General features: G+C 31.2%; 1 protein-coding gene across 3 annotated transcripts in view; it reads right to left on the bottom strand.

Moving 5' to 3' along the window:
- Positions 1-11,608, bottom strand: part of LOC142330281 (angiotensin-converting enzyme-like) — a 102,426-nt gene extending 90,818 nt beyond the window's left edge. Inside the window, exons 1-4 of one of the 3 annotated variants that reach the window (XM_075375469.1) lie at positions 11,222-11,608; positions 8,963-9,204; positions 4,439-4,654; positions 2,480-2,669 (exon numbers count right to left, since the gene is read on the bottom strand). The gene's annotated coding sequence lies outside the window, so the exon portion shown is untranslated. The remainder of the gene's footprint in view (positions 1-2,479; positions 2,670-4,438; positions 4,655-8,962; positions 9,205-11,221) is intronic. The other 2 variants (XM_075375472.1, XM_075375470.1) reach the window with 2 other exon arrangements.
- Between the last annotated feature and the right edge of the window lie 2,710 nt (positions 11,609-14,318).

Here is a 14,318-nt window from a genome sequence, read left to right as displayed (position 1 = left end):
CCGTTTGGCGACCGCTGAAAGCAGCGGGGGTGATGAGAGTGATGATGGACATGGTAGCGTCATCATCACGTGGTGGGCGCTTCTTGAAATTCTTTTACATATGAATTAATCACTCTTAACACAGCCTAGCTAGTATGAGACTTTAAACTGTATAATCAGATACTTTTATTTCTAATTTCAAACCTAATCACACGAGTATTCTAACAGACTAATGATTTCGTATTCAGATATTTAACAAATAATTACATATTTAATCAATATAATACTCCGGTGATGGCTTGCCTCTTGGTAGGTGATGATTATTACTTACCACGAAACAACAACAGAAAGATTACTTAGAGATTAGTGTCTAATTTGTACAAAGTTTATTTACATCAAGACAATAAACAAATATGCCTTTAAATAAATTAAATCCTTATTATAAACTATCTATTTATGTTTGGCGACCGCAGAAAGCAGCGGGGGTGAGAGCACTGAACTACACTACTCTCATCATTACAAGAATTACAGTATATATATATATATATATATATATATATATATAACCATGGACACATGAAGTATATAACATTACGTTGTTAATTTTTAAACACTTATTCAATTCAGCAATTCAACATGGCTCACAAAAACGGAAACAATTTAATACGAAACTACATAACTTTAAATAATACATCGGTAGCCGTAAACGGCATATAGTTTAATGTAATTAAAACCTTTATTGAAAACTATAGTTTTATTTTTGGTGACTGCTGAAAGCAGGGGGGGTGAGAGTGACGATAGATATTTTAGTGTGTCATGTGGTGGGCGCTTGTTCGAACACATTTATATATGTATACGTTACTCATAACACAGGCGAACAAATACAGGACCAAAAACTACATAATAAATCACTGTAAAATCTAACTTATCTGATCAATCTAATCAAATGTAATCAATCTGATACAAAGATGATTAGTCCGTCTCTTCGTGAATAACAATTTTCACGCTACTAGCAGCCAGATCTAAATGTATTATCATGAGAAAATGATTAAGGTGGGATGGTCACACGGTGGATGATATTTTTCAACACCCTGCGGCCAGCTCCAAAGTAATCATTGACATAAAAAAGAGACGATGTGATGGCCCATATGTGGATGACATTTTCAGACACGGTGCGGCCAGATATAAAAAAAAAAATAGTAAAACCTAACTTATCTTAATCGATTTGATACAAAGATGATGGGGTCGTCTGTTCGTGAATAACAATTGCCAACCTCCTTGCGGCCAGATATAAATGTATTATCAAGAAAAAATGATTAAGAAGGTCATAGGGTGGATGTTATTTTTCCACCGATCATTTGAGTATAAATCAACTATCAAATCAAAACATAAAATAAAATGAATCCTCCGATCCCACAATACTACTCAAATCATAACAGAAATTTCTGAAAAGAAATAATATTTATCACAAGATGAATCACTATAAACATAACATAAGATTATTTTCTTGTAGTGTAATTTCAGTAATTGTCTGCAGCTCACTAGAAAAAAAATTGTACAACTTAGGGAAACTGATAATAATACACCACTAGCGATTAAATGACTAAAATTGGTTGCCAATATTAGATCATTGGTTGCCAATCACGAAAAAGTAAAGCATTTTGGAAATTCGACATCATGTGCAAATGTAAGCTGGTGACCGCTGAAAGCAGCGGAGTGAGAGTGATGATGCACATCATCGTCGCGTGGTGAGGCACCGCTTCAATCCCTTCTTCACACATGTGGATTTCTCATAACCCAATCTAATTAATCTGTGTCGAAGTTTTTCATCCACATTGCAACGAGATCCAAACGAAAAAATCTAGCATTTCAGTAAAAAATCAACTATAAAATCAATACAGGAAATAAAAATAACCTCCAATCCCACAATACCCAAATCAAAACAGAAATTTCTGAGGAGAAATAACATTTTACACAAGATGAATCACTATAAACATACTTAAAGGTCATTTCCTTGTAATGTAATTTCAGTAATTGTCCACGGTGCACAGGAAAAAAAATCGTACGATTTAGGGAAACTGATAATACACCAGCAGCGATAAATGACTTCAAATTTATTACCAATAATAGATCCTTATTATAAAGTATCTTTTTATGTAAAGTAAAATATAAAAGTAAACCATTCCCATTTCAGAATTCTAACATCACATGCAAATGTAATCTGGTGACCACTGAAAGCAGCAGGGGTGAGAGTAGCGATGCACCAAAGTGTCATTGTCAAGTGGTGGGCACCACTTAAATCCCTTTGGTGGGCCCCTTTTAAAAATCACTTCACCTCACATTTCTATTTCTCATAACCCAATCAAACTACTCTGTGACGGTTAACCACAAATTCAATACTTAACCATTCTAAATTGGACAATAATCTTAATCTAATCGCTAATAGAATATTTGTTCTGTATTCATCACAGATAAACTACTTAACATTCTCATTACTTACCACGCTGCTCCCGTAGAGTGAGTAGTAGTATTTACTATTTGTATATCTGTCATTATCATGGTTCGTGGTATCAACCTCAATCATAAAATTATGATAGTATATGCTACCCAAAGGAGACCATACACAGAAATAAAATAATCAGCTTTTGCCCAGTCTCGATCCCCACTGCAGACACCAATAATATGATTCCCTGAAAGAAATGAAAATGCACATCTGTATTAAAAATGCTGAAAGAAAATTACTGAGGTTAGGATTGTTTATATTTTAATATCAGTATGAGTATATGAATAAACGAGTAAGAGGGATGCACAACCTAATCTGCCCTTCCTTGTAAAATTATTCTATATTTTAAACATATAATGCTCCACTGTACATATGATGATATAAAAATTCATATTCATATTCAGTATGATTGTAGGCTATATTCAACTGCCTACAATGATCAATATAACATTACATAATCCAACAGACATAAAACAGAAACAGTTACCTTCTGCTGCAAATAGTTTACAACTTTTATTTGTAAATATAATCATGTGAAACATTGTTTCATATCCAGTAAGAGTATAGGCTAACTGGCAACTGTCTGGAATGATTAATTTTAAATTAAGGAATGTAGCAGTAAATTACATACTGTTGGAACAACATATAACTTCCCTTTGTAAATATGATAAACATGAGACATTCAGTGTCATACCTGATATGATTGTGAGCTTAATTTCCACTGCCTACAGTGAGTAATATTAGATTATAAACGGTAAGCATACAGTTGCATCTTGCTACATAAATTTTTACACTTTCATTTGTAAATATAATGAGATATGACATATCATTATACTAGTGTATATATATATATATATATATATATATATACACACAACTAGCAAATCGTCCACATGTGGAAATTGCAGTGTTAACGAAAAGTGCAGATATCGACGACTCGTTTGTACTGGTTCACTAGCTATGTTAATGAACTATGGGAAATGACTGACACAGCTGCAAGTGTTCTCTCCGGGGATGAGTTTTCCACTCACCGACAACACATCCATCAAAAGACTTAACATACCAACAAGAAAAATGGAATAACCCCACACAGGATGACATTTTTCATCCAACCTGTGGCCAGATCCAAAGGAATCAGTGACCTCTATGTAGATGACTTTTTTCACTCACCGCGATCACATCCAACAAAAGATTTGACATACCAACAAGACAACAGAATGACCCATGGAGGATGACATTTTTCAACCAGCCAGCAGTCACATTCAAAGGAACCATACCAACCAGACAATGGAATGACCCCACGGTGGATGACATTTTTCATCCACCCTGCGACCAGATCCAAAGGAAAACAATCGAGCATTTGAATATAAATCAACACAAAATAAAAATGAATCCTCCGATCCCACAATACTCATATCATAACAGAAATTTCTGTGGAGAAATAACATTTTTCACAAGATGAATCACTATAAACATAATTAAAGATCATTTCCTTGTAATGTAATTTCAGTAATTGTCCAATGCACACTAGAAAAAAAAATCGTATGACTTAAGAAAACTGATAATAATACTCCAGTAGCAATAAATGAGAACAAATTGATTACCAATAATAGATCCTTATTATAAATATCTTTTTATGTAAAGTAACAGACAAACTTAAACCACGTAAACTTAAACTTGTAAATCACGTGCAAACGTAATCTGGTGACAGCTGAAAGCAGTGTGGGTGAGATTGGCATTGCACCAAAGTGTCACCATCACGTGAAGGGCACCTCTTCAAACCCTTCTCACATTTCCATTTCTCATAACCCAGTCTAACTAATCTGTTACAATTAACCATAAATTCAATACTTGATCGTTCTAAATTGATCGATAATCGTTCTTAATGTAATTGCTAATAGAATATTTGTTTCATATTCATCAACAGATAAACTACTTATCATTCTCATTACTTACCATGCTCCTCCCATAGTGAGTAGTATTTACTATTTATACATTTTTCATTACCATGGTCCTTGCTATCAACTTCAATCAAAAAATTATGACAGTATACGATATTGTAGGGGACCATACAGAGAAAGAAAATAATACAATCAGTTTTTGTCCTGGTCTCAATCCCAACTGCAGATGATTCTCTGACAGAAAAGAAAACGCACATCTGGAGTAAAAATCCTGAAAGACAATTACTGAGGTTAAAATTCGTTAAGTTTAAATATCAGTATGAGTATATGAATAAACGACTAAGAGGGGTGCACAACCTTACCTGAACTTTCTTGTAAAATTATTCTCTACTCTAAACATATAATGCTCACTGTATATATGATGATATAAAAATTCATATTCATATCAAATATGATTGATGTGAATATTCAACTTCTTGAATTGATTAATATAAGATTACTTAATGTAGCATTTTCATTTTTCTGCAAATATTTGTAAATATAATCATATGAAACATTGTTTCATACCCAGTAAGATTGTAATCTAACTCGCAACTGTCTGCAATGATTGTTAAATTAAGAAAGGTAGGAGCAAGTTGCATTCTATTAGAAACATTTTAACACTTCTCTTTGCATATAAGATATATTATATATATACTAGATAACCAGTTAGAAACGTGGAGATTTCTACTGGTGAACTAAATCGGAATCACCTCTCTGGATCACATCCAGAGTTGTAACTCGGGAATTTATTCCCACCCAAGGCTGACTTGAAAGTCAAATATGGAAGGTCTTTTAAGAAAAAATCCACCGTCTGGTAAATACCAGAGGAGGCTGCACTCGGATCCGGTGGGCAGCTGCTTAAAAGATAACAATGAATCGGAGCGTTTGGAAACACCCAAAAACAACACAACTTCAAAATTGAGGATAAGAAACAAGCAAATAAACTACATTGCCACTCACAACATTAATTTTCTAACTCAACCCGGCAAACTAAAAACTCTAACAGACATAATGGACAAACAAAATATCCTAATCGCAGGACTTCAAGAAATGAGAAACACCGATCGAGAGCCGTTTGAATCTCAGGGTTACAGAATTTACAAAGGAATCCCCAGGAAAAATGTGATGAAGAATTGCCCACAGTTCGGAACAGGATTTGCAATCAATCTTAAAATAATTGACTCAGTCGTAGAATTTAAGTCTTACTCCCCCAGGATTTCAACCTTAACCCTAAAATCAGCCAATAAATTCTACACCATAATAAATGTCCATGCTCCCACCAATGACAAAAAATCTTAAAAAAGATAGAGAAGAGATGGACAAATTCTGGGAACTTCTTGACCAAACTGCAAACAACATAAATAAGACCCACACAAAGATTTTAATAGGGGACTTTAATGCCCAACTTGGTAAAGAACGAAGATATCGTGATATTATCGGAAAATGGGTTGCCCAAAAGAAAACTAACAAGAACGGCCAAAGACTTGTCGAATTTTGCAGAAACCATAATATGATCTCAAAATCCACCTATTTTATGAGAAAACCAAACAAATTTAAGACTTGGAAACACCCAGATTGGAAAAAATGAGAATGGCAACTGGATCATGTTTGCATGGACCGGAATTATCACAAGGAGATTTATAATGTAAAAGTCTTGAGAGGAACAGATACTGGATCGGACCATTACTTAATTAAAGTTAAAATAAAATTCACCCCGCATAAAAAGAAAAAATCCCAACCTAAAAACAAAAGAGCTTATGATCCACATAAATTAATAAACAATGCCATCTTTGAAGAAACAACAAAAAAAATCAAATTAACTAATAATTTAAAAGAACTGACATCCCAACTGAAAGAAATAGCTGAAGAACTAGCCCCTATAAACCCAAGAAAAAAACACCAATGGTGGAATGAAGAATGTGACAAAGCAGTCAAAGACCGACACCGGGCTTGGATCAACCACCAAACCCAGAAAACTGAAGAATCTAACCATGAATTCACCAAACAAAGGAAAATAACTCAGAAAATTATAAGAGGAACCAAACGACAAGCCCAAAAAAACTTGATTCAGCAAATAGAAGAAAGTTCCAAGAAAACTAATTTCCGAGACTATTATAAAATTTTTGGTCAGGCTCTTCAAAGATATGAACCACCCACCCTTATGCTGAGAGGAAAAAAAGGAAATATGGCCCACACCAATAAAGAAAATGCTGAAATTTTGGCAGAAACCTTCAATAGACTCCTCAACTGTGACGACCCCCCAGAGCTTTTTGAGATTGACACAAACTCCAGTTAAAACTTCACCAGTAAATATCAACCCGCCAACAATTCAAGAAGTTCTCGCAGCCTTAAATGAAATAAAAAACTACAAAGCAAGCAGAGAAGACCAGCTTTTCGCAGAACTCTGGAAACACTCATCAGTTTATTCAGTCAAAACTTCCCTACATCTATGCCTCGTGAAAATATGGAATGAAGAAAAACTTCCAGAACACTGGACCACAGCCCTCATCCATCCATTACATAAAAAAGGGGATAAAACTAATCCGGAAAACTACAGAGGCATATCTCTCCTGGATTGCACATACAAAATCCTGTCGAGAATCATATACAACCGATGCAAAGACCAACTTGAACTGGAACTTGGGGAATACCAAGGGGGATTTAGGCCATGGAGAGGTTGCCCGGAACAAATAATATCCCTAAAACTTATGATGGACTTATATAAAAGACGGAAAAAACAACTAATAATCACCTTTGTCGACTAGGGCCTATGATTGTATACACCGACCATCCATGCTGAATATTCTGAGAAACCTGGGCCTTCACCCTAAACTCGTAAACATGATAAAATTAACTTTAACCAATACCCAGTCCAGAGTGAAATTCAGAGGTGAACTCTCTCAACCCTTCTACATAAAAACTGGATTGAGGCAAGGAGACCACTCACCACTCCTTTTTAACTGCGCCCTCGAATTTGTCATGAGAAAATGGTATGAAATAAATCCCAAAAATATAAAAATGGGTACTAAGAAAAACTCCATCACACTAAATTGCCTAGGATTTGCAGATGACCTCGCTCTTTTAGCAAATAATATTCAAGAAGCCAAAACACAAATCATGAGCCTTCAAAACCTAGCACAAAAGATAGGGCTTCATATCTCTTTCGAAAAAACTGAACTAATGGCCATAGATCCTCTGGTAATAGAGCACATTACAGTAAACAATCAGAAAATTAAAATAGTAAAACAATTTAAATATCTAGGGGAAATAATAACTTATAATTTAAATGAAAAAGTGACATGGCAAAACAGGACAAATAAAATGATTAAATCCCAAAAATTAACTTGGTCAACATATAACAAAAAATGCCTTTCTGCTAAAACAAAACTTAAACATTACAAAACTGTAGTACAGCCAGAAGTCACCTACGGAAGCGAGACCCTTTTCAAAATCACTCAGAAAAACCGAATTGAAAAAATTCTGAAAATAGAGAGGAGAATTGTCAGAACGTGTATCAATAAAAAACACCAAAAAGAAGGCCAATGGTGGATTGTGCCAAATGAGGTGGTGTATCGAGAAATAGAGCCTGTTACTGATACTATGCGGAAAAAAAGAATCTCTTTCTTCGGTCATCTCATAAGGACACCGGAAACAAGACTGTCAAGAAATATCATTGAAAAGCTCTGGTTCCAAAAGCTAGAAGTAGGATGGATCAAAGAAATTAGAGAAGATATGAAACAATTGGGAATTTCCCTGACTGACCTACAGAATAAAACTGGAAAAATTACAAAGCTAAAAGATAAAAGCATTAGATTTAAACAAAAGACAGACAACGACAAAATACAACGAAGAGGGTGTTTACGGATGAAGAAAAGAAAGCAAGATCTGAACGGATGAAGAAATACTGGGCAGCTCGAAAGAGTAAAATAACACGCTTTTCTCAGAAAAGATCCAACTAAAATTGACTTAAGTGGTCCCCATGTTGGCCGTAAAAGCATAATAATAATATATATATATATACACGAGACATTCAGTTTCATACCCATTATGATTGTGGGCTAAATTTCTGCTGCCTACAATGAGTAATATTAGATTATAAAAGGTAGCAGACCTTTGTTGCATTTTGCTACAAATATTTTAACACTTCCATTTGTAAATACAATATGAACTATCATTATACTAGTATATATATATATAATATTAGTTTTAATGATAAATAAAAATGCAACTCTGTTCATTAATGAAGTCAATGGGACACAGATAGTAAGTTATACTTTACATTAACTTCTAGCCAATAAGGTTTCACAAAAATTAAACATTATTTTGATCAAGTACATATTATAACCTCTTAAATCACTTAAATCCATTCTGATAAACTCAGCCACGTATCCTTACATGCCAAAAGAAAATATCTAAGAAAATATTCTATATTGAAACATAAATAAAAAATTTAATGACAAGATATGGTATATTAAATACCAAATTTACAATGAAAATAATCATTTTCTGCCCACCAAAAAATGGATAATGAACCTACCTCGTTAACATTTAAGCTGCTGTAATCAGCTCCTTTCTTAAGTTGTTTACAGGAGGCTCAGGAAACAATTTATCATCCAACAGTAAAAATGCAAAAATCCATGAAGTGATGTCTTGTGGTAAGGATTTACGTGATTGTACTGTAAATTTCAGTTATCTGTGTGACCATCTACGATGAACCCACAGATGCCAAAAAATCATTAGTCAGTTAACTCAAAGTCACCAGGGTGAAAATGATCTCTTCTTGAATACCAGAAAAGATGAATCAAAATATACACAAATTAATCTATCAAAAACTGTATAAAAACACACACTAAAAAACATAATTCTCAATGCAAGAATCTATTTCTAAGAAGAATATAAGCATTGTGTTGTAAATATAGGATCACAACCAATCTCGCACACAAAGACCTTGCAGTGTTAAACTGTACAATGATCAACGACTTGTTTGCACAGGGAGACCTAGCGGTGTTAACGAACTGTGTGAGTTGACTGACACAAAAAAAGGTGGTCTCATGGTGGATGACTTTTTTCACCAACCGCGACCACAACCAAAGAAAGAATCGACATACCAACACGACAATGGTAAGACCCCATGGTGAATGACATTTTTCACCCACCCAAAGGGTTTAGAAGGGATATACATTTAAAATAGAAATCTATCAGTTAATCATGTACTGTTACTGATGATCCTACATTATAATTATTATGACAGTTTCCCTAAAAAAAAATTCCCTGATTTCTGAGATTAATACTAAGTTTTTATGCTGTAACTTCTTTTTTTATAATAATATCAAATCAAAGACAGTTTATAAAAGGTCTGGATATTTCTCTGCAGTATGTAGTATTTAATATTTCTATGCTATGTTATTGTGAAGAGCTTCAGATAAAATTAATATGCTTAAGGGTTCATAACATCTTTATAAAACAAGACAATATAAACAGTTAATTTTTTATTAATTTATAAATCTTCTTTTGTTATTTCATTCACAAGAATATTATGAATATATTTTCTATAAATAAATTACTGAAACATTTTAAAAGTTCAAATTAAAGGAGAAGATGGATAAAAGTCCACAATCGTAGTTACAAGTTTTCCTAGAATAGACAATATTTTGCATTTCTAAGTTGTTATACCTTACCCGCATCAACTATAATTACTTATTTTACTATTTCATTAGAAGAACCAACACCTTTAGGCATTTTTTTTGAAAAATTTTCTTTTCTTTTATTAGGGTTTCATTGATCAATGATTCTGATATTACTGAGTCTTCTTTTCAATTTTAGTCTGATCATGTACATAATCTGTAACACTGGACAATTACTAATCAGATTCATGACCAACATCAATTTCTAAATGATTATCTTCATCCTATTTGAATTAGATCTCAATTTTCTCTAAATTGGTCTCAACTGAAATCTACTGATTTTACCTGTTTAAAATTGTTCAGTAATAAAAAACATTTTTAAGGCTACAGGAATCAACAGTAAAAAATAGCCTACTCTTAAGAATATGAGTACTCATTAGTTGTCAGCATATTACAACTCATTGTTTGATTTATACATAGCATGCTAATGGTTAGCAATAACCAGGAAGGTGAACAAGTATTAACAATTGTCAGTATTACTTCATTTAGAAGGTAAAATTATCTTATTGCTTAAAGCTGAAGCTTCATATTGAGATAACAAAAAACTATACATGATGGTAGCAATTCATTTTGAAGAAAATAGTTTTTAAACAAAGGAAATAATGACTCTTACCTTTGAGTGTTTTTCATGTTCAAATCTAATGACAAAGATACTTATCTGATGCGTAATGACTGCATCTCTCTCATCCAGTATTTCAACAGGATGTAAAGTCATATTTCTGTTGTTTACAGGAGGTAGTTAAGAATTACTGAAATTGATGGTATACCCATTAGACAAGACCTAGAACGTTTTCAACCGGGAAAGGTGGCATGAAACCAATATTAGTGGTTGGATATTGTTCGACTAACAGACAAAGTCAATGACCGACCAAATTACAAGGGTCAAAAAGTAGATTCTACTCAGAAATTGTCTTCAATAGTAAATGTTTTTTTGTTAGATAAACAATGTGTTCTCCAGATACAACGTATTAGATAAATTTGTTGAGTCTTTATGAAATTTTTAAGGTTGTAAAAGAGTGTCGGTTTAAGTTAAAAATATTTATAACTCTATTTCTTTGCTGACTTTATGTATTTGTATTGTAATAATATAAAACATAATACTACATACGTACTTTAATTCTGAATCGCATACTGTGATATACATGTGTATTTAAGCATGGGGGCGGGTCTCTTTGCAAGTTAATTGGTATGTTACATTTTCAGTAGATAATAACATTAATAAAAATTTGTAATCTATATAAGGTATGGAATAAATACATAGAAAAATGTAATACTAAATATATATAACTGAAAAACCACCACCATTAAACACAATAACAGAGAACCTAAAAACCTAACTCAAATTGTCGACTTCCGCGGATCCCGCATCATCAGTCGGTACATAATTCTATAATTACTTCAACAAATAACAAAAACGAAATGAACTTAAACATTCGGAAAACAAAACATTAACAACAGAAATTTTAACATGACTGGACTGCCATTACTGGAACGATGTAAATTTAAAACGTCACATATCTACGTTCGTACATATTGTTGCCAACTGCTACAACCCACTATATGTTTAATTAAAATATCATCGTTAAATACGATCTGTTCGTTCACCATTTCATACCTTTTTTAGATTTATAAATATAATATTGTTCAAGTATTATTCATTATTTTTAATGTTATTACAAATTTACAAAATTTCTAAAATGTTTTTACTATCAATATTATGCTTACATTGCAACAAACGATCGGGTGACAGACACACCTTTCTTTATTTTTACTATAAGCATTGTAATGTCCCTTAAACATTTTTTTTAAAGGATTTTTTACTTTTACAAGTATACATTTTATTGCATTCATTTCATTTAATTTTATATATATTACCCTTAAATCCTTTCCATCACTTTTATTATTGTTATTCCTTAAATATTTTATAATGTAAGTATTTGGTTTTTTGTTATTTTTACATTTATTTTTTCATAAACATTAATAATGTTTTCTGTTAGTTTATTTGTAATACTGTATTCTAAGAAAAAAACTATTACTAAATATCTGTGTTATTTTCTTGTAATTTTGTAAAAATTTCATGGTACTTTAAACTATTTTTTATATTCTTTTTCTACAATTTTATCATTGAAATCATTAAGTACTAAGTACTGCTATTTGTTTTATTTTTTCTTTATCTTTTTTGAGTTTATTTCATATTATTTGGATAATGGTATAGCTTTAAAAATCAGGTTTTTAAATGTACCATTTTTTGTGGCCTTGGGTGATTAGAATTTACAAGTATTTTAATACTATTAGTTAAAAAAATTAAAAAATTAAAATTTAATTTTCAAAAAATTTATTTTTCTGTTCTTTTCAATTTTGCATGACAATTTTAAATACTCATTATAATTATTAAGTTTATTTAAATGATCAAATTTACATTATTTATAACTGGATTATATGCGACAACATTTCTTATCCTTAATAGTACTTGGTGTGTACTCAATATACCATCAACTATAATACTTGCAAAATATTGTATAAAAAGACATAATTGCAGAAGTAGGTGAACCCATAAGTAATCCTTCTGTTTGTGAATAAAATTAGTTCTCATACTCAAAGTAATTTCAAAGATAAATATTCCCTTCTGGGGTTTCTTTTATATTATTTTTTTATTATTTCTATTGTTTTATCAACTGGTATATTAGGGTATATGTTTGTGATGATGACATGACTTACAATTTTAGTGATAACTAAAACTTACTTATGACTTTATAACCAACCATTTTTAACACAATATTTATATTTAAGATTCATTTTTATTTTTAATAATTTTAGCTATAAAATATGCAGGCGCTATTTTAAAATTTATGAATGGTCTTATAGGATTATTTATTTTATGTAACTTTATATATACATATATTTCTTGTTGTAAGAATATAGTTATGAAAAGATGTAGTTATGAAAACATGCTTGTACTAAAGTGATAGTTATTACATGTACAGAGAATTCACAAGTTTCATGATATTTACTTTGCCTAAGAATGGTCTAAAATGTGAATTCTTAATATACTTGTTCTGTAAGTATAATAGAATGTTACTAAAAACTCTTAAGTAAAATACTGTTAATTATAAAATTATTGAAAATTCGGACCATGTTTACTCTTTTATACTTGTGCCATTTTTAAGAATAAATCTAACAAATCAAAATAATCAACAGAATAAATGTGTAAATTAATGATATAATTGTTGGTAAAATAAAACAAAAAATTTTATCTTTACATTGTCATAATGTTCTTTAATACTATTTTCAAAAGCCCAATTAGCCAATGTAACCTTATTCATACTTCTTGCAGATAATTCATTGTTTTTTCATTTACAATTTATCATTATTTTCAGTAAACTGTTCTATATTATTATCAAATGATAAAGCAATTGTAATTAAAATATAAACTGATGGATGGTATTAATGATGTAAAAGTTGTTTTCATCCTAACAAAAAAAATAAATTATAATAATGAAGCAATAAAACAAATGTTATAATTAAAACTAACAATAATAAAATAACTGCTCAAAATATCAAGTGGTTTTTTCTTTCAATTGGTTTAAATATTAATTCCAATTCAAGATTTAACTACTGATACAAATTTACAGTTTTATAAATAGTTGTAATGGATGCAAGCTGATTTGAATAACTACATAGTTTTAAAGAAAACTATAATTGATTTAAAGATAATGACCAAAAGAATCAAATACTTAATGTTTGTGGTTGTGTTTTACATGTTCATTCTTTAAAGATACATCCTGTTGACTGATGTAGAATATTGTACAATTGGAGCAATTCAGTTTAAATATTTCATTATTATTATAGTTTTTTGGTGACTAAGCTGTGAATAAGTTTATTTTGTTTTTTGTTCAAAGGAGTTATTTATTGTTCATGTATGATAATTTATTTGTATTTTATTTCATTTTTAATTCATGTCTCATGAAGAAAGAATCAAAATCACAGAATTTATTTGTTTATAGTCTGGATTTAAGAAAAATAAATACAAAAGTAAAAATCCTTTTCCAAACTCTATGATGGTTAAATAAAAATGATTGAATGGTAAACATAATTGATGAAGTGAGTCATCATTCTCTGTTTCATTACGATGACTTATTTTTCTAAGGTCCAGTGGTAATGAAGTCTAGTGGAGGTCACATTTTCATGTGAAGCACCCATACTGATGTT

Source organism: Lycorma delicatula, chromosome 9, assembly GCF_047948215.1.
Source record: "Lycorma delicatula isolate Av1 chromosome 9, ASM4794821v1, whole genome shotgun sequence".
NCBI classification, from domain to species: domain Eukaryota; kingdom Metazoa; phylum Arthropoda; class Insecta; order Hemiptera; family Fulgoridae; genus Lycorma; species Lycorma delicatula.
Note: the sequence above shows the minus strand (reverse complement) of the source record. Positions and strands in the feature narration are given on the sequence as shown.